Source organism: Camelus dromedarius, chromosome 5 (genome assembly GCF_036321535.1).
Source record: "Camelus dromedarius isolate mCamDro1 chromosome 5, mCamDro1.pat, whole genome shotgun sequence".
Classification (NCBI taxonomy): domain Eukaryota; kingdom Metazoa; phylum Chordata; class Mammalia; order Artiodactyla; family Camelidae; genus Camelus; species Camelus dromedarius.
The window spans coordinates 68812227-68837056 of record NC_087440.1 but is presented as its reverse complement, the minus strand read 5'-3'; the positions used below and the strand labels follow the sequence as shown (position 1 = coordinate 68837056).

At 35.1% G+C, this 24830-nt stretch overlaps 1 protein-coding gene across 10 annotated transcripts in view; it reads left to right on the top strand.

The window, feature by feature from the left end:
* Positions 1-24830, top strand: part of NUMB (NUMB endocytic adaptor protein) — a 157378-nt gene that overhangs the window by 69058 nt on the left and 63490 nt on the right. For 3 of the 10 annotated variants that reach the window (XM_064486097.1, XM_031454007.2, XM_031454008.2), the window contains exon 3: positions 9482-9566. The exons of the other annotated variants lie outside the window; for them this stretch is intronic. The gene's annotated coding sequence lies outside the window, so the exon portion shown is untranslated. The remainder of the gene's footprint in view (positions 1-9481; positions 9567-24830) is intronic. 10 annotated transcript variants of the gene reach the window in all.

Here is a 24830-nt window from a genome sequence, read left to right as displayed (position 1 = left end):
CTGACATACTTCATTTGGTAATTTCTTTCTTTTAGTGTGTGAGAAATTGTAGAGGCTCTTGGTGATGATATTTTTCTCTAGAGAGTATTTAATTTTCTTCTGGTGATAGTTAAAAGTAGGAGCAGAAGCAGATAACTTTGATTCAGTACAGGCTTGAGATGACTTGAGACTTTGTTTTATGCTTTTGGGGGGCTGATTTAAATCCAGTTTCCCCTTACTCTATAAGAGTTCTGTCTTTCAGAGATACCAGATAGAATCCTAGAGTGTTTGCCAGGGCCTCTCCTTTTTGGCAGGCCCTGAACTGTAATTTTTCTTTCCCTAGCATTGTGAGATTACCAGAAGTTCTACTTGCCTTTTTTTTTTGTTTGTTTTAAAGTAGGCACTTTGCTTGGTTTTTGGCCTTTTGCCCCTACACAGGTTAGGATTCCGTAAATACCCCGAGGGCCAAAACAGTACACAATGTCCAGACTCACTTTTCTGTGGTTGCCTTTTCTCTGGAAATTTAGTCCATCAAATCCTGCCAGTCTCGATAAGCCCTGAACTCCATCTCTGCAGCCCTGTGAGACCGCCAAAAGCTCTAGTCTGCAGCTAGTTGCCTTAGAAGGAAAAAGTAGTGAAGAATGTCAGGCTTAACTCTGCATTTCTTTTTTCGCTGGTATTTTGGCTTCTCATATCCTGGCAGCCTTCTTTTATTTTATTTTGTTTTGTTTTTGTTTTTAAGGGGGGGAGGTAATTAGGTTTATTTATTTATTTTTAGAGGTGGTGCTGGGGATTGAACCCAGGACCTTGTGCATGCTAAGCATGCACTCTACCACTTGAGCTATACCTCCCTTCTCTATTTTTTTTTTGTTTGTTTTTAAATGCAATTTTTATAGTTTTTCTTGCCAGGAGAATTGGTCTGATACAATCTACTCAATAATAATTTTTAATGGATGTCACTATGTATTATTAAATCATTTATTAAATATTATTAGTAATTTATAATAATAAAGCAATATTATAACCAATTTTAGGCATATATTTAATCATTGTAGTGAACTTGACATATGGGGATCCTGCCTTCATGCAGTTTGTACTCTGTGGGGAGGAGAGATACCAAGAACACATTTATTTATATTGTGATAAACAGTAGAGGAGACATACAGGGTGTTATGAGAGCTTATTATAGAGATTTAGTTCAGATGAGGGATGTGGTCAAGGACAGCTACTTTGAGACACTGATATTTGAGCAGAGCTCTGAAGGATGAATAAAGTTAATTTAGGGAAAAGTAAGAGGTTGTTAGAACCATGAATTAGGGAACTTCAGGTGAAAAGAAGCTTGGAGGTTTAAGGCATCAAAGAAGGCCAATATGGTTGGCCTCATAGGTAAGGGCTGAATTATGCCAAGTTTTGCAGGTCTTATTAAGGATTTTCGTATCCCTTTTTTCTCATTTCTTCCAAGTTTTTTTCTAACTAGAGATTTATACCTCTTAATCCCCTTCACCTATTTCTACGCCCTCCAGCCAAAAGGTGGATTATCTTGATCGTTCAGGTAGGCGAGTTAATAACTGGGTAAAATGCTATACACAAAGGGTAAACATATATGGTTCCATTTGCGACTTGATCCTGGAGAGAAGTCTTTTTGACCCATTATAAGTATCCTTTTTGGGTCTGGTCCCTTTTTTTTTTTAACAAACTTTATTTTTAAGAGGAGTTTTAGGTTCACAGCAAGACTGAGCAGAAAGTACAGAGTTCACATATTCCCTCTGCCCACATATACACAACCTCCCTATTAACATTTGGCACTGGAGTAGTACATTTGTTACAATCAATGAACCTACATTGACATATCATTATCATTCCAAGTCTGTGATTTACATTAGGGATCACTCTTGGTCTTGTACATTCTATGGGTTTTGACAAATACATAACATATATCTAACATACAGAATATCATATAGAATAGTTTCACTGTCCTGAAGTCTTTCTTCTGTGTTCTACCTATTTATCCCTCAAAACCCTCTAGTCCTGGCAACCACTGGCAATCTTTTTAGTGTCTCCGTATTTTTACCTTCTCCAGAATATTGTAGAGTTGGAATCACATTGTATGTTTAGATTGGCTTCTTTCACTTAGGTATAGGCACTTAAGGTTTCCTCATGTCTTTTCATGGCTTGATAGATCACTTCTTTTAGTGCTGAATATTATCCCATTCTTTGCGTGTATCACAGCTTATTTATCCATTCATCTGCTAAAGGACATCTTGGTTGCTTCCAAGTTTTGGCAGTTATGAAGTAAGCTGTTATAAACAACCATGTGCAGACTTTTGTGTGGAGTTTTCAACTCCTTTGGGTAAATACCTAGGAGAGGGATTGCTGGATTGTATGTTTCGTTTTATAAGAAACTGCCAAACTGTCTTCCAAAGTGGCTATTCCATTTTGCATTCCCAGTAACAATGAATGACAGTTACTGTTGTTCCACATCCTTGTCAAAATTTGGTGTTGTCAGTTCTGGATTTTAGTCATCCCAATTGGTGTGTAGTTGTATCTCATTGTTATTTTAATTTGTAGTTCCCTTATGTATGATTTTGAATATCTTTTCATGAGCTTATTTGCTATCTGTATATCTTCTTTGGTGAGGTATCTGTTCAAGTCTTTTGCCCATTTTAAAATTGAGTTGTTAGTTTTCTTATTGTTAAGTTTTAAGAGTTCTTTGTGTATTTTGGATAATAGTCCTTTATCAGATATGTCTTTTGGAAATATTTTCTCCCACTGTGTAGCTATATTCTCATTCTCTTGACAGTTCATAAGCAGAGCAGAAGTTTTTAATTTTAATGAAGTATAGCTTATCAGTTATTTATTTCACAGATCATGCCCTTGGTCTATTTTAAAAGTCATTATCATATCCACAGTTATCTAGATTTTTTTTCCCTATGTTATCTTCTGTAAGTTTTATAGTTCAGCATTTTACATTTAGGTCAGTGATTCATTTTGAATGAACTTTTGTGAAGGGTACAAAGTGTATGTCTAAATTAATTTTTTTGCATGTTGCTGTCCAGTTGTTCCAGTATCATTTGTTTAAAAGACTGTATTTTCTCCAGTATGGTACCATTGCTCTTTTGTCGAAGATCAGTTAACTAGATTTATGTGGGCCTGTTTTGGAGCTTTAAATTTTAGAATGAGTTTGTCAATATCCACAAAATAACTTGCTGGGATTTTGACTGGAATTGTATTGAATCTGTAGATCAATAGGGAGTCTTCCTATCTATGAACATGAAATATCTCTCCATTTATTTAGTTATTCTTTGATTTTGTTCATCAGAGATTTTTAGTTTTCAAGATCTTGTACATATCTTGTTAGATTTGCCCTAAGTTATACCGAAGTATAATTTTTTAAGTGCTAATGTAAATGTATTGTTTTTAATTTTAAATTCTACTTGTTCATTGCTGGTATATAGAAAAGTGATTGATTTTTGTATATTAACCTTTTATCCTGCAACCTTACTATATAGTTAATTGCTTGTTAGTTCCAGAAACTTTTTGGTTGATTCTTTGGGGTTTTCTGGTGGATGATCATATCATCTGTGAACAAAGAGTTTTTAGGCAGTTGTATTTTGTTCTTTCCAATCCGTGTACATTTAATTTCCTTTTGTTATCTTATTCCATTAACTAGGATTTGTTAGTTACTAATGTTAACTCGGAGTGGTGATATGATGTTAAAAAGGAGGTGAGAGGAGACATCTTTGCCATGTTCTTGATCTTATCATGAAGCCTTCTAGTCTTTCATGACTAAGTAAGATGTTAGCAGCAGGTTTTTATAGATGTTCTTTATAAGTTTTTATAGATGTTCTTTATAAGTTGAGGAAATTCCTCTCTATTCCTAGCTGAGAGTTTTTATCATGAATGAGTATTGGATTTTATCAAATACCTTTTCTGGTATCTCTTGCTATTATCATGTGATTTTTCTTTTTAACCTGTTAATGTGATGGACTGCATTAAATGATTTATGAGTGTTGAATCAGCCTTGCTTACCTGAGATAAATCCCACTTGGTTGTGGTGTATAATTCTTTTTATACATTGTTGGATTTGATTTTCTAATATTCCTGCTCACATTTTTATTTATAGCTTCGTTGGACCCCTTCATGGCATGCTGATCAAATATTCAGTTAAAGCTTTGAAGAATGGCATTGTATATTGGATGACAGCATTGAAGTCAGATTTTTTTTCCCTCTATAGGCTAAATTGGTTAAATCTAGCAAGATAGGATATAAAATACATTAATTATGTAAATAAATATTTTTTTGAGAATCAGTTTAATATGCACAGTTAATGGCACAAACTACCTTTTTTAATCCCAGCTCTCTCACTTAGAAGCTTTGTAACCTTGAGCAGGTTATTTAACTGCTCCATGTCTTCATTTCTTCATCTGTTAAAGGGAGGTACTGATAGTACTGATCACACAGGGTTGTTATGAAGTATAAAAGAAGTGATATACGTAAGTCGCTTAAAATAATAGTTGGCACATAGTAAGGGCTGATTGACTACTACCTGTGATTATTATAAAGTTCTGCACTTAGGTTCAGACAAACTCAGCTGTTCAGGATTTGAGTGATACAATTTAGCACAACTGAGAAAGATTAGATGTCTTAGTCTTTTACTGATTGCAAACTTAGGGGAATGATAGTGTGATTTGGATAGGATAAAAATTAATGTAGTTTAAAGGTCTAAAAGAGTGATTAATAGCCTGATATTGCCGCTACCAATTTCTTATTAAAGTAGTTTGAAGAAAAATAAAAATTTAATATTTCTGAGTTTGAGGTTGATGGAAAGCCCTTTGCCAGAATCTAAGAGAAATATTTAATACTTACAAAGTAGAGGATCTGGATTGAGAAAAACCAACCTAAATATTTGTAGATTTTGGCTAAGATTCAGTGAGAGAAGGAAGGAAAACATCTCATGACTTTTTTCTGATGGTCTGTCCTTGGATCTGTAGACATGGGTTAGCACCAGCTATGGAAACTTGGGCTGCTCTTCTTCTTGCCTAGTGACTTTCAAACTTAAAAAAAAAAAATTTATGTAAAAGGAAGCTTGCCTTTCTCAGTGAGATCTAAACCGAACACACTAATACTGCAAACTATGTTCCTTCTCCCTTATACTTTTGAACCCCTGTATCTTGTTGAATTTTTTCCTTCAAGTTTTGACTAACTATACAATTTACTTGGGTTTAAAGTTTGTCTCTCCCACAACTAGAACTGTAAGTCCCATGAAGACTTTTTTCACTAAAGTGCCTAGAACAGTGCCTGGAACAAAATAAGCACTCAGTAAATATTTGCTGAATGAGTTGGATGAACAAAATCTCAAGCTGATGTCCAATATATTATACCAGTAAGAGCCTTGTGGCTTTTTTTTTAATTCTATTTTTAATTTTTTAATAGACTTTTTTTTAAGAGCAATTTCAGGTTCACAGCAGAATTGAGCAGAAAATACAGGGTTCACCCATAGCCCTCCCCACCCACGCATATATACGCCCCTACCCTCAACATACCTCATCAATATGGTATATTTGGTATAATTTATGAACCGACATGGACACATTATTATCAACCAAAGTCCATAGTTAACATTAGGGTTCACTCTTGATGTTGTACATTCTATGGGTTTTGACAAATGCATAATTCACATGTAGCCACCACTATAGTATTATACAGAGTAATTTCATTGCTCTAAGAATCCCTTGTGCTCCATCTATTCATTCCTCCCTCCCTCCCTCTCTCCAAACCCCTAGAAACCATGGTTTTGGTTTTTTTTTTAATTCTTTCTGTAGCTGTGCCTTTTCCAGAATGTCATTTGGTTGGAATCGTGCAGTTTGTAGCTTTTTCTGACTGACTTCTTTTATTTAGTAATGTCTTTTAAGTTTCTTCCATGTCTTTCATGGAGAGCCTTGTGGCTTTAATTGAAGTCAGGGCAGGGACCTGAAGTTCTCCCCGCTGGGTCCTGCCCTCTTCCACCTTGCGGCGTCTAAGTAGCACAGTTTGAAAACTTATCTTACAAGTAATGATCTATGAGGTTGCTGGAGTAGGGTTTACCCATTTCATTTTATCCTTCTTTCTATAACTAGAAACAGTAATTCCCAGAAAACAACTGGGCTTCAGTGGGGTGATGATAGATACATGTTGAGGGCTACAGAAAGGCTCATTTCTTATGGGACGTATTCTTCCTAAACTGTGAAGCTCTTTTACAACCACTGGTAGACAGAGAACTGCTGGTAGCATTGCATATGCCATCAACTCAGAATGTCAGAGAACATTGTCCTGCCAATGTTTTAGATGCTAAACAGAACAAAACAAAGTCAGCCAACAAAATCAATAAAGATGAGATAAAACCTTAAAATACAAAAAGAAACAAATGAACCTAACTAGTGTTTCAAATAAATAACAAACACACTTAAGGGGGAAAGATAAGTAACCCCAGTAACTTTTGAGCATAGTATACTTTCAAATTCAAGATGAAAAGAACTGTAAACAAATAACAAATCTTAGTTTGTAGGCTGTCTTTTGTAATGGTATGAATTGGCAATTTTGAAACTATTTTCTGTCTATTTTAGGATTGAACAAATGAATAAGTATATTGGGGATAATGGGAGCTAGATTTTTCATTGTTGGAGAAGGGAGTTTCGTATATATGGAAGAAAAGACTCAAATGAACCCTGCGACATTGGATTTGAATTAGAGGTTATGAACTCGTGTTTTTTTTAACATTTATTTATATAAAGATAGAAAAAAATACTTGTACGCATGTATACACTATTCTCTTAGAGACTGTATATCTATATGTATACATATGTTATGTGCATGCCTATGCATATATGTGTGTATGTATGTATATTCCATCTTTGTTTGCTGAGAGGCCTAGAAACAGTTATAGTGAACACACCTAACTCCTGTGTGTTGGTTTCTAAACATTCCTCACTTAAAGGAAATCAGAACTCCTTGAGAAATGGCTGATCCTAGGAAGAACTGGATCAGGGAAGGTACAAGGGGAGCTAGGAAAATACTATTGTTTCAGAAAGTAAGAAGGTTGTTGAAGAATGATGGGAACATGTCAAAAGGAAAAAGAACCAGTTCAAAGAAGCATCCACTGACCAGATGAATAATGATAGTTATAGATTATAATCCATTGGTAAAGTAAGAACCATACAAATATAAGTGAATGAATAAATTACTGAGTTGGGGAGAAGGGAAAGTTCTTCATTAAAATGACAAATAAAATGTAGAACTGTTGGAGTTGAAAAATGACCATTTTGGAACAATTAAAATAGTCCTTTCACACAAGAATCATCTGCAGGTACCAAAACTACTGGGGGAAAAGTTTGATGAGGAATATGATATTTACATAGTCTCAAGATAGTTTCTAGCAAAATATTTACTTATTACAAAGAGGAAAAGAGTAACGTTACAGTTAAGAGACTTGGCAGATACTCCTCAGTCAAGTGATCAAAGTTAGCATCGCTGGTATAGAACCCACTAGCCTCTTGGAGCTTCTGATATGATGCAGTGAGAAAGACCCAGCATTACTTTGTGATACTCCTACCAAAAATGGATAGCCTGAATTTAAACATGAGAGACCATCAGATTAAACATCAGTTGAAGAACATTCTACAAAGTAACTGGTTAGTATTCTTTTAAATACCAATCTTAGAAATGAACTCAATCTTAAAAGACTTAAGACTGAGGAACTGTTCCAGATGATAGGATTCTAAAGAGACATTACCTCTAAATGCAGTGCGTGATCCTGAACTTGGGAAATCAGTAGCTTTAAAGGACATTTTTAAGGCAGTTAAAGACATCTAAACTGTAATTATATACTAGACATATGGACTGTAATTATATAATAGAAATTTTAACATTGACACAGTGCTGATTGATTTGGTTAGCTATATTATAGCTTAAGCGCATGTCCATGTTCTTAGGAAAATATATGGAAATTTTGAGGTCTGAAGTGCTACAGTGTTTGCAACTCTCACGTGGTTCAGAAAAATGTGAAAAAGAGAGAGAATGACAAAGCAAATGGGATAAAATGTAAAATAATTAGTGGCAAATAGCAAATTTTCTCCATATTACATTAAAAAATTACCTTAAAATTCCTTAACTAAAATCTTTTCATATATTTGAATTGTGATTGAACCAACTTATCCTTATTAATTATTTACAGAATTTATTTAAAAGGACAAAAAATTATTCTCATCATTTAAAGCAAGTAAAGTAGTGAAAGAAATACTGATCAAGTAGAAAGACTCCAAATTGTTAAGATACAGAGCAGAAAGACCTGATTTTTTTGTTTGGATTTCTGTCATGGCCTAGTGACCTCAAGCACCTCATGTCCTATGTTCATTTCTTTAAACATTTATAAAATTGGTAGTTTAAGAATTTCTTGAACATTTCCTATATAACTTAGTAAGTTTTCTTTTAAAAGATGCTTTGTAAAAATTAGATTGCCTTTGTTCTAGACAGATAGTTTTACAAATTTATAAAGAAAATTTGAAGGCCATTTTTGCAATTATTTGTTGAAAGGGGATATTTGGGGGATGGGGGTGGAAGTTCTTTATTAAATTTTTGAGCTACAGTGAACATAGTCATTTTAATAATTATTTTTATGTAATATGTCATTTTAATAATTAATATTTGTTAGACTGGTAAAATTCATAAAAACTTAATGATAGTATTGAGCTGTTTGAGAAAAATTATCCTATAGAATTTTCCTTTTTTAAAAAGATTATTATATTGTATTGCTTCCTTCAAAGAAACACCTAACCTTATCTCAGATACATTATTGGTAAATGCAGGCATTGATAGAAATCTGATTATTTTAAAATTGTTCTATTGAGATTCTAAAGAGAGCAGTAGTGACAGTTTAACTTGTTTTAACTAGTAAAATGCCAGATATAAATGGACACAATCATTCTTTTTAGTTGTAATGATGGTTCTACTCTTCTTTGATGACGTCTATTTCTGTTTTTCTCATATAAAAATTCCTTCCTACCAGTACCAGGAATCACTCCTTCTTGACACAACTCTTCCTGTCTTGGGCCCCTTGAATACCGCTCATTTTAGAAAGGATATGTGTGAAATGGAATTCGTGGGAGAAGTTGTCAACAAACATGTCTTACTGTTTGTCTCTTTCTCTGTGTATATATATTTCATATTTCAAAGATCCAATAATTTACCTCTAGGCATTTGACTTTTATCCAGGGAAATTTTATATTATGAATTAGAGGAGATTGTGATTCTGCATTAATGTGTGGATCTTATAGTTGCTATGAATACCTGGAGTGGTCATCTTTGTTATATCATTACAATGGAGTCCTGTTTTCTGGGGGAAGTTGTGAACCTTCTCTTTTCTTTTGTGTACCTGTATTTTATTTGGATTTACCATATCAATGTAATGTAGCAATAATTATGTTATTAACAACAATTTTGTGAGATGTTTATTATTCTCATTTTACAGATGAGGAAACTGAGGCTTGGTGAAGTTACGAAACTTGTCCAAAGTCACACAGCTTGTAAAGTGCACAGCCAAGATTCAGAGCCAGGTCTGTCCAACTTCAGAACTCTTAATCATGGCCTTGGAACTTTGAAATAGCTGTGAAGTATCAACCTATGATAAGTTGTATTGATACTAATATTGCTTAGCTGTTGTTTAATTTTAACTGATAATTTTTTTAATGGTGAGTTTTTTCATCCATAATAATTTTATTGCATCTTTTAAATATTGTGAAAAGAAGTATAACATAGTAATTGAGGGTCTGGGCTCTGGAGACAGCTACCTGGGTATAAATCTGTAAGCTTTTCCACTTACTTGTGTGACATTGGGAAAGTTACTTAACTTTTCTGTACCTCAGTTTTCCTATCTGTAAAATGGTGATAGTAATATTATCCATCCACCTATTGGGTTGTTGTGAAGATTAAATGATTTAACATGTACAAAGCACTTGTAACAGTGCGTAGCACACAATAAGAATTCAATAAATGTTAACTGTTGGTATTATCATCTCCTAGCAACCAGTAAAACAGATGATCATTATTTCTAATTATCTATTAGGAAATTTGGATAAAGCAAAGTTTAAGCAGCAATACATCACAAAACTCACATAAACCAAAATTAAATTTAAATAAGTTTGACCTAGAGAAAATCATACATTTGATCAAGTCCAGATCTATTGTAAAGCAGACTAGGCAGTGTTTATAGGTCTTATATGTACAAGGATATTGTATGTATGAGAACCACACATAGGCCCACCAGAGATACCCTTTGAGCCCAGTATGGTCTTTGTATTATGAATGTGTTTTGTCTGTTTTCCACTTATAAGTGGAATTTGTATTGAGTAAATGTTCACGTTTTTAGATGGCTTTTAAGGAGATGGTGTTTTGGCAGTGTTTACAGATAATTATTAAGAAAGAAAGACTTGATGTTTTATGTAAAATGTTGGCAACATTTCATCATTTGCAGGAGTGGCTATTAGAATTTACATTTTGGAGAATGTGCACACTAATTGACTTTTGAACCAGTGGGACCACAGCACATTCTTTTATGTGCTCTTCACTCATACTTGTCTATTACAGCTGTCAGAGTTCTGAAGTACCATATCAACTTTTGCTGTAATTTAGTTAAATACCTGTAATTAGTGCCTAATAAGTTTATGCCAGTTGCAAAAATATTCATAAAAGGGAGTAATTTGAGTCAAGTTACGTAAAAATTCAAGAGCTGTTGTTAAAAAGAGGGGCTTGCTTTGTATATGAGCCCAGAATCTCAGTAGCTTTTAATCTACACTTGAATTTAATTTATTCTTTTTATTTTATGATATTGAGCCTTCCTATCCTTGGACATGGTATCTCTTTCTGGTTATTTAGATATATTAAAATGTCTCTTTCTCTATAAAATCTCTCAAATCTTCTTTTAAATTTAATTATTAGATACCATATTTCTTGTTACTATTGTAAATAGTAAGTTTTTCCTCTCTTTTTCCATTTTCTGTTTGCTGATATAAGCTTTTTCGGTATAGAGATCTATGTTCAGCCACCTTACTAAACTATTTTATTGAAGTATGATGATTGCAATTGTGTCTTCCTTTCCAGTGCTTACACTCTTCCTTTTTGTTGCCTCATGCTAGTTAGGACTTGAGTATAAGTACAAGTGTTAATAGTGGGTGTTCTTGTATTGCATTTAATTTTTAAAAGGAAGTGCTCCTTATGTTTTGCCATTAAGAATAATGTTTGCTATAGATTTTTCATAGATATTCTATAGGTTAAAGACATTCCTATTGCTGTTTGGCTAAGATTTTGTATGTGTGTGAAGAATGAATATTGAATTTTATCAGATGATTTTCCTACATTGGTGAGATGATCATGTTTGTCCCTCTTATTCTGTTAATGTGGTGAATGGCATTTATAGGTTTTCTAATGTTGAATTACTGTTGTGTTGCTGAGATGAACCTAACTTAATCATGATGGTCTTTTTTTTAAAATATATAGTTGGATTTAATTTATTAGTATTTCATTTAGGATTTTTGCATCTGTGTTCACAGATGAAAGGCCCATAATTTTTATTTCTTATAGTATTGTCTTTATTTGATTTTGGTATCCAGATTATGCCAACCTCAAAGAATGAGTTGGGAGCTAACACCACCACTCTGCCTCCCCACCACCCCAGAAGTATTTATATAAGACTGGAATGATCTATTTTTTGAAAGTTTGGTTGAACTTCTGTTTGACTACCTGGTCTTAGTTTTTTGGGGAGAGAGGTGTGAGCTTAGTATTTTGTAAGGGAGATATATATTCCATTTTCTAAATGGTTTTATCTAGGATTTCTGTTTTTAGTTAAGTCAGTTTTTAGAAAGTTTTTTCTTTTTTTAGGAATCCATCCATTTTGTCTGAGTTTTAAAAAAAAATTTGGCATAAAGTTGTTTAATTTTTTATCTTTGAAATTTCTGTTGTCTGAGTATTTATCTCTCTTTTTTATTCCTAATTTTTTTTGTGCCATCCTTTTTTTCCTTCATCGGTCTTGCTAGAGGTTTTATGTATTTTCTTAGTCTTATCAAAAAAGCAGTGCTTGATTTTGATTTTCTCTCTTGTATGTTTTCTGTTTCATTAATTTCTGGCCTTTCTCCTTTCTTCATTTATTAAAGGAAATGCAGAATCTAAAATAAGGACAGTGGGGTATCTCCCAGTTTCCAAGGACAGGATTTCATTAGGTCTTAAGAACAGCTGGAACCAAGGCTTATAATGCTACTAGGACCTTACTTCTTTTTTCCTTTGTGGGTCTATTTCTTTCTCTCTTCCTATCAACTGACTTTTCTACACTTTAGTCTATGAGGCAGAAAATGGTGAAAATGAGCCTCTGAAATTTGACATCCTTCCCAACTTGATGTGCTCTTGATTCCTCTAAGGATTTTAGATTTTCCCATCTGGATTACATTCTTTATTTCTGAAAAATTTTTTCCTTCAGAATTCTCTTTAATGCGGTTTTCTGTAGTAAACTCTCATTTTTTGGTGTTTTTGTCTGAAAGTATCTTTATCACCCTCCTTCTTGATAGGTATATTATTAGGTATAAAATAATGGGGTGGCAGTTATTTTTGTAGCCATTGGAAGAATTAATTCCATTCTCTTCTGGTTTCCATTGTTGCTATTGATAAATCAGCTGCCAAATAGTTGTTCATGTAAGTGAATCTGTCTTTTTTTTTTTTTTTTTTAACCTCTTCTCTGGCTGCTTTTGACCTCTGTTTTTGATTTTCTGAAGTTTTGTATGTTGTGCCTAGGTATAGATTTCTTTTTATTTATCCTGTGTGAGATTTTGACTGTGAACTGCTTATTTTCCCTGGGAAAAAGATGGGAGTATTCTTTGAGGCCTAAGAAGGAAATGCATTGCTTCAAGAGGATTTACCTTTTTTCCCCCAGTTGCCTCAAGATACTACAGTTTAGTGACTAAATTCATCCCTTGAGGTTTTGCACCACCAAAATGAAGTGAATTTGGGTTGCAGTTATGTGCGTGGGCTTGCTTGTCTTTATAGTCTCTTAGGAATCCTTGTTCTCTTCTGTAATAGGAAGCCAAATTTCTTTGGGAATGGTTGGACTGGGTTTACTTCCCGTTCATTTGTTTTCTGTGGATGAAACTTTCAGGGGGTCCCAGCTTTATGAAGAAAGGGTCTTCTATTAGATTTTCCATGTTGAGTGGGTCTTGAACTTTGACTTCTGTATTTTTGTTGTTGTTGTTGTTGTTTAATTTGGGGGGATGGAGGGGAGGTAATTAGGTCTACTTGCTCATTTATTTATTTATTTTTAGAGGAGGTACTGAGGACTGAACCCAGGACTCATGCATGCTAAGCATGCTCTCTACCACTTGAGCTATACCCTTCCCCCCACCCCCAGCTTCGGTTCTTTGCCAGAAGATCATCAGAACTGAAGCTCAACATTGTGAGTTAGATATCTACAGGGCAAAAGCAGTTCTGTTATGCCACTTATCTCTTTGAGTCTGCTTTCTCATAGATTTTGGTCTGGTTATTCCTTTACCATCTTGTAAGCGCTTCAATGCTTTAGTATTTTTTTTTAATAAAATTTTATCCATCACTTTTAGTTGTTTTCAGTGAGAAAATTGGATGAATAATTTAGTGGTATTTTATTCCAATTTCTTTGGGTTTTTTTTTTTTTTTCTTTTTCTGATTCCTTCAGATGGGTGCTTAAATCACCAATATTTAACCTTATTTTCTAATATAAATATTTAAAGCTGTACATTTATAAGTGGCTCATGAGGTTTGAAATTGAGTATTTTCATTATTATTAACTATAAGAGGTTAATATTTTTAATTTGCTATTAGGATTTTAAAATATACTTGCCTCTTTTAAGCAATGACCCAGGATCTGCAAGTCAGTTAAGACTTTTGAAATGTGTGGGTTTTAAGAGATTTATTTTGCTGTTATATTTAACTCACCTTTAAAAAAACCAAGATTTTCAATTTGTATTACAAAGCAAAACTCAACTGTGTACTATATACAAGAGATACACAAGGTGATACAGAGAAGCTAAAAATAAGGCAAATGGAAACAGTAAGAAAGAAAAGGTTGCTCTAGGACCACTCTTCAGTGGCTTTTTCTCCCCTTTCTGATAACAGACTTTAGTTAAATACCCAGTATTCCATATCCTTGAGATGTTGAGGAAGTCTCAAACGGCTGATTTTGTATTAATCATTTAATGGTAATTTTTTTGTTTTTCTCCTCCTCCCCCTTCTTTTTCTGCTCTTTTTCTTTCTTCTCTTCCTTTTTCTTCACTCTTTAACGTACCTGAAACTGGGATGTATCTCTCATATTGGGGTGCATCTTAACATTGATGACATTTCACAATTAATGGATAATTATTAATTAACAATTAATTTTGACAGCATTTTTACTATGACTCTACATCTTACCCCATCCTCTACTTGAAATGCCCTCTTCTTGTCTCTCTTATCCTATGCTTGTATCATTCAGGACCTTAAGGGAGAAAATAACCCTTATTTTCTTATCCTGCCTCCTCTTCTTCCAGCACCCAGCACAATACTTTGTTGGACACAGGGTTTGTATTTAATTAACAATTAAGGGAAGTGTGTAGATATAATGAATCATAGCACAGGCTGTGACACATTTATATTAGTAACCAGGTTTTTAGCTTCTTAGTGAGAGGAGATTAATACTTATATTAGTTAAGATTATTTTGGATTTATGAAGAACAGATCCCATTGCTTCCTACATTAAGCAAGTTAGAGAATTTATTAGATGGATGTTTAGTCATCTGATGATGTTCAAGAAAGAGTTTAATCAGTGAAACAAAAAAAGTAATAAATACAAAGCACTGTGAAGGAAATGAAAAGAGTAGTAACAGTGAAGAATTATAGAGGGTGGTATTTAGAAAGAGAGGAAAAGAAGACCTCATCAGTGAGGTGGCATTTAGATTCAGACTTGAAGAATGAGTGGGAGACAGAAGTTCTTGAAGGGTCTGGAAGAAAAACATTTCAGACAGAGGGAAATAGAAGGCCCAAAGTGGGAAATAGCTTGCAGTTAACTGAAAGTTTAATAGTTGAGGAGAGCACCACCTCAAGGTAAGAGAGGGAGACGGGGCTTACTTCAATATGCTAACATCGGCTGTGCTTCTGTGAAGTGCTGGGCACTGTTCCAGGCACTTCTTGAGCAGTGTGAATTGTTATGCCGTACTGATTTCTCTGAATGCTGAGAGTTTGGATTTAATTTGAAGATGCATTGGGAAGCCATGAACTATTACTCAGTGCCGTGGTGCGTTTTTAAAGATTTTTCTGGCTACTTTGTACACAGTTGATCAGAGGGAGACAGTAGAGGATATAGAAATAAACATTAGTTGATGGCTTATACTAGTCCAGGAAAGAGACAAAACTGTCTTGGACCATGGTCCTCATGGTAGAGATGAAGAGCGGTGGATGGATTTAAGATATATTTACAAGACTTTTGGTGGTGGCTTAAATAAAGGGAGAGGATTATGAAGGAAAAGGAGTCAGATCACAGAGGGTTAAAGAATTGAAGAGATGATGTGGATAGATAATTTGTGAAGTTATTTGTCAGTAAAAGGGAGAGCTGTTTTTAACCTTCTTATTTCTATAATTTTTCCAGTGGCATTTCTGTCTCTCTCTCTTTTAAATTCTGGGAACCAAATATATTTTAATTCTAGTCTGCCTCTCTAGATTCCAGCACCTTTTTCTCATCCCACACTTGACAGATGCTTAGAGGAGGAAAGTCAGTTAAAAAGTAGGCTAGCGTTCTCAGCAATTCTGGCCTTTTTCATCAAGATGTTCCTTGCTAAATCAGTCCTTGCTATATTAGAGCAAAACCATTTTGTTCTATAAGTAAAGGTTTAATCTTGAAAGAAGATCATCTTAGTGAAATCAGTCTCTGTATATGTGTGTTGTGGGATTAGGGGTAATGGTCATATGTATTTTTATCTGTTAAGTCTTAACATGCCTTTTAAAAGATAAAGGTAAGTATAGCTGAATTGCAAATTCGGTTAACCAGTTGTTTTCTCAGTGAAAGGCAGTGATAAACTAAAAGATAAAATTGTTTGTGTAACTGAAAGAAAAACTCTCAGAAGAGATAGCTTTTTTTTTTTAATGTTTCTTAAATACATAGAGGTTCAGCTTTTGAAACCACCTTTGACTACAATTTTAAGTAGATAGGGTCTTTCCTCATTTTATGAAGCTTTGGTTTTCTGTTATTATCTTTAAGGAGTGAATAAAGAAGCCATGTATTCAAACAAAAGAAGGAATTTTGTGGGCAAAATGAGTGGGAAGATGAAAATTAGTACAGCAGAAACCTAAAATCAAAGCCAGATAATAGATAAGGATCGTGGAATACTGTTTAAATTAGTGGTTCTTCACTTTTTGGTAGTTACAGAATCCTTTGAGATTTCAATGAAAGTTGAAGAATCTGGCTTCAGAAAGTGTACAGACACATGTGTATTCAGATTTGTACATAATCTTAGGGCATTGCTAAACCTGAAGACCAGGGTACATGATGCCCTGGTCAAGAATATGTGGTCTAAATGGTAATCAGGGCTGAGGAGTATGTGGCTAGAGAGAGCTTTCACATTCAAACTGTGACAGTGTTCTCTTCTCAAATATTAATCTTCAGGGCAGTCCAGACTCAGTTTGTTGTTATTGTTTAAACTTTTGGTCTGACAGCTGATAAAATAATTTTTAGCTTTAGCTATTAAAATTTTTTCTTTGGAAGTGCCATAGATGGCAGGGTTTTCTGAAATAAGGCAATACGCTATTCAGGATACCCTAACATGAAGCCTAGTAATAAAGAAAGTTGAAGTGAAATATAAACAAATTTCAAATTTACTGACACCTAGGATTATACAGGAGCTGAATGAATATTTCCTTTGAGAAAGTAGGTTTAAAAAAACAAGCAAACCAGAGAAGCAAGATGGTGGAGTAGAAGGACGCTCGTAGATCACCCTCTCCCACAAATACACCAAAACTCACATCTACGGACCCACTCAGCCAACCAGAGCACCTGCAGAAATCTGACAGAACATCGCCCTCTTTGAAAGACAAAGACGCCAAAAATCTGGTAGGAGAAAAGGAAAAAAGAAAGAAGAAAAAGCGAAACAGTGTGGGATCGGTCCCGCGGGGAAGGAGCAGCAAAGGAGGACTGGCGCTCATTCGCTGGGTCTCCCCCCTCCAACGGAGAGGCCAACGGGACAGAGGGGGAGCCTCCAAGGCTCAGATCTGCCCTGAGCACCCCTTGACCGACAGAACTAAATTAAATAGGCACAAAGGGTCCCCGCAACACCCAGCCCGAGACGCGAGGTGGCATCTGGGGGCCGGGACAGACTGCCCAAGCCGGGCGGAGGACTGAGGCAGCTGCACTGAGGCAGCCCCAGGGGACTGCAGGGTGCTGCGCACCGTGGCTGGGAGGGGATATGGAGCAGAACAACCTCAGTCCCCCATAAATTGCGAAAAAAGCAAAGCAACATGGCTGGTGTGCCCTGGGGGGAGGGGCGCCGTAGCCTTTGTCTCCTCAGACCCCGTGCCACCATTACTGGTGCTTCTCACGAGAAGAGAGGCAGGGCACAGCCACAGCCGCCATCTCCTGCTGTGCTCTGCCCAGGCAAGGGCAGGACTGAGACCTGAATCTGCACCCAGAGGCTCTGCAACCTCCTAGGCAGGACTGAGACTTGTTTACAGCCCAAGGCAGATAGGAGCTTTCTGCCCTGGCACCTCAGAGAACTCGCACAGCTAAGACAAACAAGGAGCTGAGATTTGGCACAGAGCAGGGGTGGAGCTGTTCCGCGGTCTTCCCTGAGCCCGCCTACAGAGTGCCAACCCAAGATGGAGCAGGCAGCTGCGCAGAGCAGCGGAGCAACCGGCGCTGGGAGAGGGCGGGCGGCCACCTGCCTTCCTGGCAGGAACACAGCACCTGACTGCCGTGCTGGGAGGGGGCGCGATCCACCCACCTGCCTCGCCCGAATGCAGCATCTGACTGCGACATCGGGAAGGGGAGTGACCCGCCCGCCCACTAGTGCCAGAGAGATATGAGCAATATGAAGAAGCAGAGGAACCACTCCCAATTAAAAGAGTAAGAGAAATCCCCTGAAAGAACGATCAAGGAAATAGACGTCAATAGCCTACTAGATCAAGATTTCAAAAAAGGAGTGATCAAAGTACTGAAGAAACTAAAAGAAATAGTGTTTAGAGATATAAAATATGTCAAAAATGAAATAGAAGCTATAAAGAAGAACCAAGTAGAATTAGTAATCTCATTTGCTGAGATGAGAGCTGACCTAAAGGCTGTACAAAGCAGGCTAGATAATGTAGAGGAACAAATAAGTGACTTAGAAGACAGGACAACAGAAAGCACCCAAGCAGAACAGCTGAGAGAAAAACAAATAAAAAACAAGAAAAACAATGTAAGGGATCTATGGGATAATATAAAGCGTGCCAATCTTCTCATAATAGGGGTTCCAGAAGGGGAAGAAAGAACAATGGGGATTGAAAAGGTATTTGAAGAAATCATGACTGAAAACTTCCCAAACGTAAAGAAGGAATCAGATATCGAAGTACAAGAGACTCAGAGGGTCCCAAACAGGTAGAACCCAAACGGACCCACACCAAGACATATCATAATCAAGATGGCCAGAGTCAAGGATAAAGAAATAATCCTAAAGGCAGCAAGAGAAAAACAAAAAGTGAGTTACAAGGGAACCCCCATAAGGCTCTCAGCTGATTTCTCTATACAAACACTACAGGCCAGGAGAGAGTGGCAAGATATATTCAAAGTCCTGAATGAAAAAAAGATGCAGCCTAGGATACTCTATCCAGCAAGGCTATCCTTTAGAATAGAAGGAGAGATAAAGAACTTCACAGACAATTAAAAACTACAAGAGTTTAGCAATATTAAACCCGTGCTAAAAGAAATATTGACAGGTCTGCTCTAAATAGAAAAGAAGCAGTATGCTACAGAAATGAGAAACTCATAACTGGAAAGGTGATAACTACCATGAATTACAAATAGAATAAACACAAAATTGTAAAATAAGACATCTAAATCATTAAGAGTGGGAGAGGGGAGCAAGGAAAGCCACTGTGAAAAACAGTATGGAGATTCCTCAAAAGACTAGGAATAGACTTACCATAAGACCCAGGAATCCCGCTCCTGGGCATATATCCAGAAGGAACCCTACTTCAAAATGACACCTGCACCTCAGTGTTCATGAAAGCAATATTTACAATAGCCAAGACATGGAAACAGCCTAAATGTCCATCAACAGATGACTGGATAAAGAAGATGTGGTATATTTATACAGTGGAATGCTATTCAGCCACAAACACCGGCAACATAATGCCATTTGCAGCAACATGGATGTTCCTGGAGAATGTCATTCTAAGTGAAGTAAGCCAGAAAGAGAAAGAAAAATACCTTATGAGATCACTCATATGTGAAATCTAAAATAAATAAATAAATAAAAGAACGTAAATACAACACAGAAACAGTCTCATAGACAAAGAGTACAAATTTGTGGTTGCCAAAGGGGCAGGGGGTGGGAAGGGACAGACTGGGATTTTAAAATGTAGAAAAGATAAACAAGATTGTATTGTATAGCACAGGGAAATATATACAAGATCTTGTGCTAGCTCACAGCAAAATAAAAATGTGACAATGAATATATGTATGTTCATGTATAACTGAAAAATTGTGCTCTACACTGGAATTTGATACAACATTGTAAAATGACTATTACTCAATAAAAAATGTTAAAAAAGAAACCCACAAACAAACCTTTATACTGTATAGCACAGGGAAATACATACAAGATCTTGTAGTGGCTCATGGTGAAAAAGAATATGAAAATTAATATATGTATATTCATGTATGACTGAAAAATTGTGCTGTATACCAGAAATTGACACAACATTGTAAACTGATTATAACTCAATAAAAATAAACTGAAGAAAAATAAAAAGCAAACCAACCCATTGTTCTCTCTACTTTTCCATGAATCTGTTTGTTAAATAACTTTCTCACAAAACCAACCATGAACTTCTAAAATGAATTTTACTAGCCCTGTAAATTAAGTACCGGACATATTTATTTCACTGTCGGTGATAAACCTGTACTTTGTTACCGTTCGTTTGGCTCAGTGCCTAAGTGGAACTCTGAGCTCGTGATACAACTTAATAAGTTATAAATTGTTTCCTTTTAGGCAAATTATGCCAGTTAGACCAATATTTAATGAAACCCAGAATTCTTAGGATTCATTGGTTGAGTAGGGGATTGACTAGAAGACCTACCCCTAAGTCCTTTGGCCGTGCTGAAGTCTGGGATTCCTTACATTTTTTCACTTACTTAACTTGATCAAATAAGTTTTTTTCTTCACTCTAAATCTTGAAAGCAAGTTCCACATTTTAAGAAAAGTAGAAATCAAAGAAAAATAAAAAATGAAATACTTTGTGGTGTAATATTCTATTGTAATGATGATTTAATATATGGCATTTTTAGCTTCGGTTTTTAGTGACTGAACAAATCATTATCAACATCATCATCATCATTATTGTTTTGGCAGATGGACAGTCAGTGCACTTTTTTTTTTTTCTTGTGACTTTCCCTGTAGAATACTGGAATAGAAGTGTGGTGAAGACTACAGTGAAATTGTATATGCTCACATTTAACCATGTTTGTTCAGAGAATACTAAAATAGAAGTGAGAGTTAAAGAACAATTACATTGAAATTAAGATTCTCTCTGCTGTCCTAGTCCATGAGTTTCTGCTGTACAGTGATTTCATGCCTCCCATAGTGTGAGGATGCTATGTGGTGCTAGTGCTAGGTAGATGTTTTCCTCACAGCATAGCTCCTAAACATAAGCAAGCTACTTCAAATGTGTTCATTTGAAAACACCAAACTGTTCCATATTAGAAACAAAATCCTTGGCTCTGTTGGATTTATTGCAAGATAGTGTAGTACTGTACTTTGTGGATGATTTGAAGTATTCCCAATATTATTTTGAATTTATGTGATTTTTTGCTTTTAGTCTTGCTGTCTTTGGAACTTAGCCCTGTGAGACTAGAGCCTACTGAAAAAATTATTAAGTTTAGCTAATCTAGGGAAATTTATGAGTTTACTATTTTTTTTTTCAGATATTCAGAATAGTACCCATGGTTTTATATTTTAGTTTATGTATTCTTACATTTGAAATGAACTAATACTGTTGTAACAGAGTAATTTTACCATTTTCCCTAGCTTTGATTTTTTTTTTTTCCTTTTGTAAAGGGAAACAATCTTAAGTATCAGGGTCAAGTTTCCTGAGTGTGTCTTATCTATTTCTTATGTATAACAAGTATGTGCTATAGTGTTTGGGTTTTTTTTCCCCTCATAGTGAGTTTCTGAAGCTCCTGTCTTGTCCAGTCTTCCTTAAAACTTATATACAAGAGGAGCCTAAAGTTAGAGGTGTAATTGTGACAAAAGAACAAAGAAAGGCAAATAAACATGATTTAGAACCAAAAACTCTAGAAAGAAGAGTCCCCTTTTCTCTAAGAGTTGTAGCTCTCTAGTGGCCCTACAAAAGCCCTTAGTTCATTTTAGATTTGGCTGGACAAACTATATTTCAGTAACTGTATTTTTTTATTTTTTTGGTAAAAGTGAGACTTATAACTAAATGTGACTTGTTTCCCTTATGCTTTGTTAGGGGTCTCATAATTATATGTGTGTATATATTTATATTTCTATACTCCTCATCTTTGTCCTCAGTTACAGAAAGAATTTTAGGTGTCTTGCTTTCCACCTAATTAAAATTATAAAATACTTGATGTATACCAAAGAATATATATAATATATAGGTTATAGAGCATAAGGAAATGAAAACTTACATATCTTCTACTTAGCTTAAGAATTAGAGCATTACCAAAACTTTTGAAGTCCTCATGTGAACCATTCCTGATTATGTCCCCCTTTCTTTTCCCTCAGGAGTAACACTGCCCTCAATTATGTTTGTCATTCTCTTGTTTTTCTTTTCAGTTTTGCTAATTACGTGCATATCTCTAAATGTTATGTTTAGTTTTGCATATTTTTAGGGGTAATATTGGGGGACTAAGAGCACAGACTCTAGGGTCAGGCAAATCTGCCACTTTCTAACCATGTAATTTGGGCAAATTACTTAACTTCTCAATACCTGTTTCCTTATCCATGAAATAGAGATTAAAGATAGAATCTACCTTGACATTTCAAATCAGTGACCAATGGATGTGTTACTGATTAAATGATATTCAGACATTTGGTTATTAATTTTGTTGTTTTACTTTTTTAAAAGCTCTTTATTTATTTACTGGTGTTATTTCTGCACATGACATTTCTTTTTTTATCGAAGTATAGTCAGTTACAATGTGTCAATTACTGATGTACAGCATAATGTTTCAGTCATACATACACATACATGTATTCATTTTCATATTCTTTTTCATGGTTCTTAATTTTGAAACATAAACTTTAGAGCCCTGTGTCACAATATATTCACAGTAAAGATAGATTAAATTTTTAATGTGAAAGTTAAAACCTAAAGCTTCAAGGTAAAAAATGTATGGTATTATTGGTGTAACATCAACATTATTAAAAAGAATAGATGTGTATGGAACTTGGAAAGAAGTTCATGGTATACAAAGTAAAAGAAACCAATTTGCCAAATAATATTTACAATATATTTATTGTATTTTTAAAATTATGAAATAAGTATCTACATGCAATGAAAAGGTATAAAAGAAAAAAAAAATAGAATCTACCTGATAGAGCTGTTGTAGAATGAAGTGAGTCATTATATATATGCAAACTGCACAGTGTTCAGTGCCTGCTTCACAGGCAATATTCCCTGGGTGCTATTTGTTGTTAGTATTTGTATAAAGGAATTATCATAGAAACAATTTGCTTCTCTCCTACCTTGATATTATGATTGTGAGATTTAACCATGTTGATTATTATAGTTGTAAATAATTTATTTTTAAATTTTCTCTTGATTATTTTTGAGGGTTTTTAAGTTAATTTTTTATTTCTGCATGGTATTCTACCCATGGTTGTTTTTTTGGAGGGGGGAGGAGGTAATTAGGTTTATTTATTTATTTTTTGGAGGAAGTACTGGGAGTTGAACCCAGGGCAGCACTTTGAGCTATACCCTCCTCTGCATGGTATTCTAATGTGTGAATACTCTATTTCTCTTTTCTGTTGATGGATAATTAGATTCTAGTATTTGTTATTTTACTGTTAAAACAAACAATAAACAATGCTATACAGACATTATCTTGCACACCTTCTGGTGCACATGTATAAGAGTTTCTCTACGATATACACCTAGAAATGGAATTGTTGTTGATATGTGCGTCTTCAGCTTGCCTAGAAAAATGTTATATTTCAAAGTTACTTTTGAAAATGGTTGCACCAGTTTATGCTCCTATAAGTATATGAGAGTACCTGGTGCTCCATATCTTATTGTCTGATACCTATTGTCTGATTTGCTAAACTGATAGATGTAAAATGGTATATTACTGGTGACTTTTAGGGACAGTTATTTCTTAAGAACCTGTAAACTTGCATGTGAAACTCTTGTTATAGTACCATTCACAGTGGATACCTAATATTTACTATTTCTTCTTGTTCTTTTTCTGTTCTTTGCTGGGTAGTGCAAATTACCGTGTGTGTTTATAATTTTTCATACAGTCATATACTTAGGCAATGTTCAAGAAATCTGTTTATCTTGTCAAGCATAAGGTTAATTACCATGAAAGGTATGATAATCTAGCTGATCTTGTGATTGGTATTATAGAAAAGACTTTGTTTGCAACAGTTGAGCAAATACTTTGTTTTAGAAAACTGTCTTTAATTCCAGCAGTGGAATTTAATATGCCTTTCTCTTGTTTAAATAGTCTAATAAATCTGATTTCAACAGATACTATTATCAGTGAACAGTGTATTTTCTAGAACTGGTACAGAAACAAGATTCAGGAGCACTTGTACCATTAACTGTTTAGATCCAGTTCCCTATCATCTGCGGGATTCTTATAGTAGCCTCCTAATTGTCTCTTTGTTTCCATTCTTGTTCCGTTCAATCCATTTTTAACCCAGCAGCCAAATGTAAAATGTAAGTGCATTTTAGAACCCTCTGGTGGCTCCCCGTTTCTCTCAGAGGAAAAATCAAAGTGTTTGACCTACAAGGTCCTATATTACTTTGCCCTGTGTAATCCATCTGGTGTCATCTCTCCTACTCTCTTATTTTCATTTTGCACTGGACACACTGACCTCCTTTCTGTTTGTCAGACACTCCAGGCAGGCTCTCCCCTCAGGAGCTTTGCATTGATAATTTTCTTTTTCTAACTTCATCTTAGTGCATGGCTCACTTTTTTACCGTCTTCAGTTCTTTGCTCAAGTGTTAATTTCTTAACTTAAATTTTATCCCTGCCTCCAGCACTTCTCCTATTTATCTTTTTCTGCTTAGCATTTACCACCTTCTAACATACTGCAGAGTTGGTAATGTGTGGGTAATATTTCACAACTAGTTCTTCAAGTGTGGTTCCAACATGAATGATGGTTGATATCTTTGCTTGTTTAATGAATAAGATGAAAGTGAAACAATGAAGATGTGTGTCAAAATTTCACTCATTTGTCAATGATGTGAGAGGCTTATTTGCTGAACTGGATAGTAGTTTTTAAGTATGAGAAGAACATTTCCTCAACTTTTTGTGCAATTCATAATGTAATGATTATATATTCCACACACTTTTAAGTTCAATCTGCATTGTAACATTTTTTCCATCACTTTCT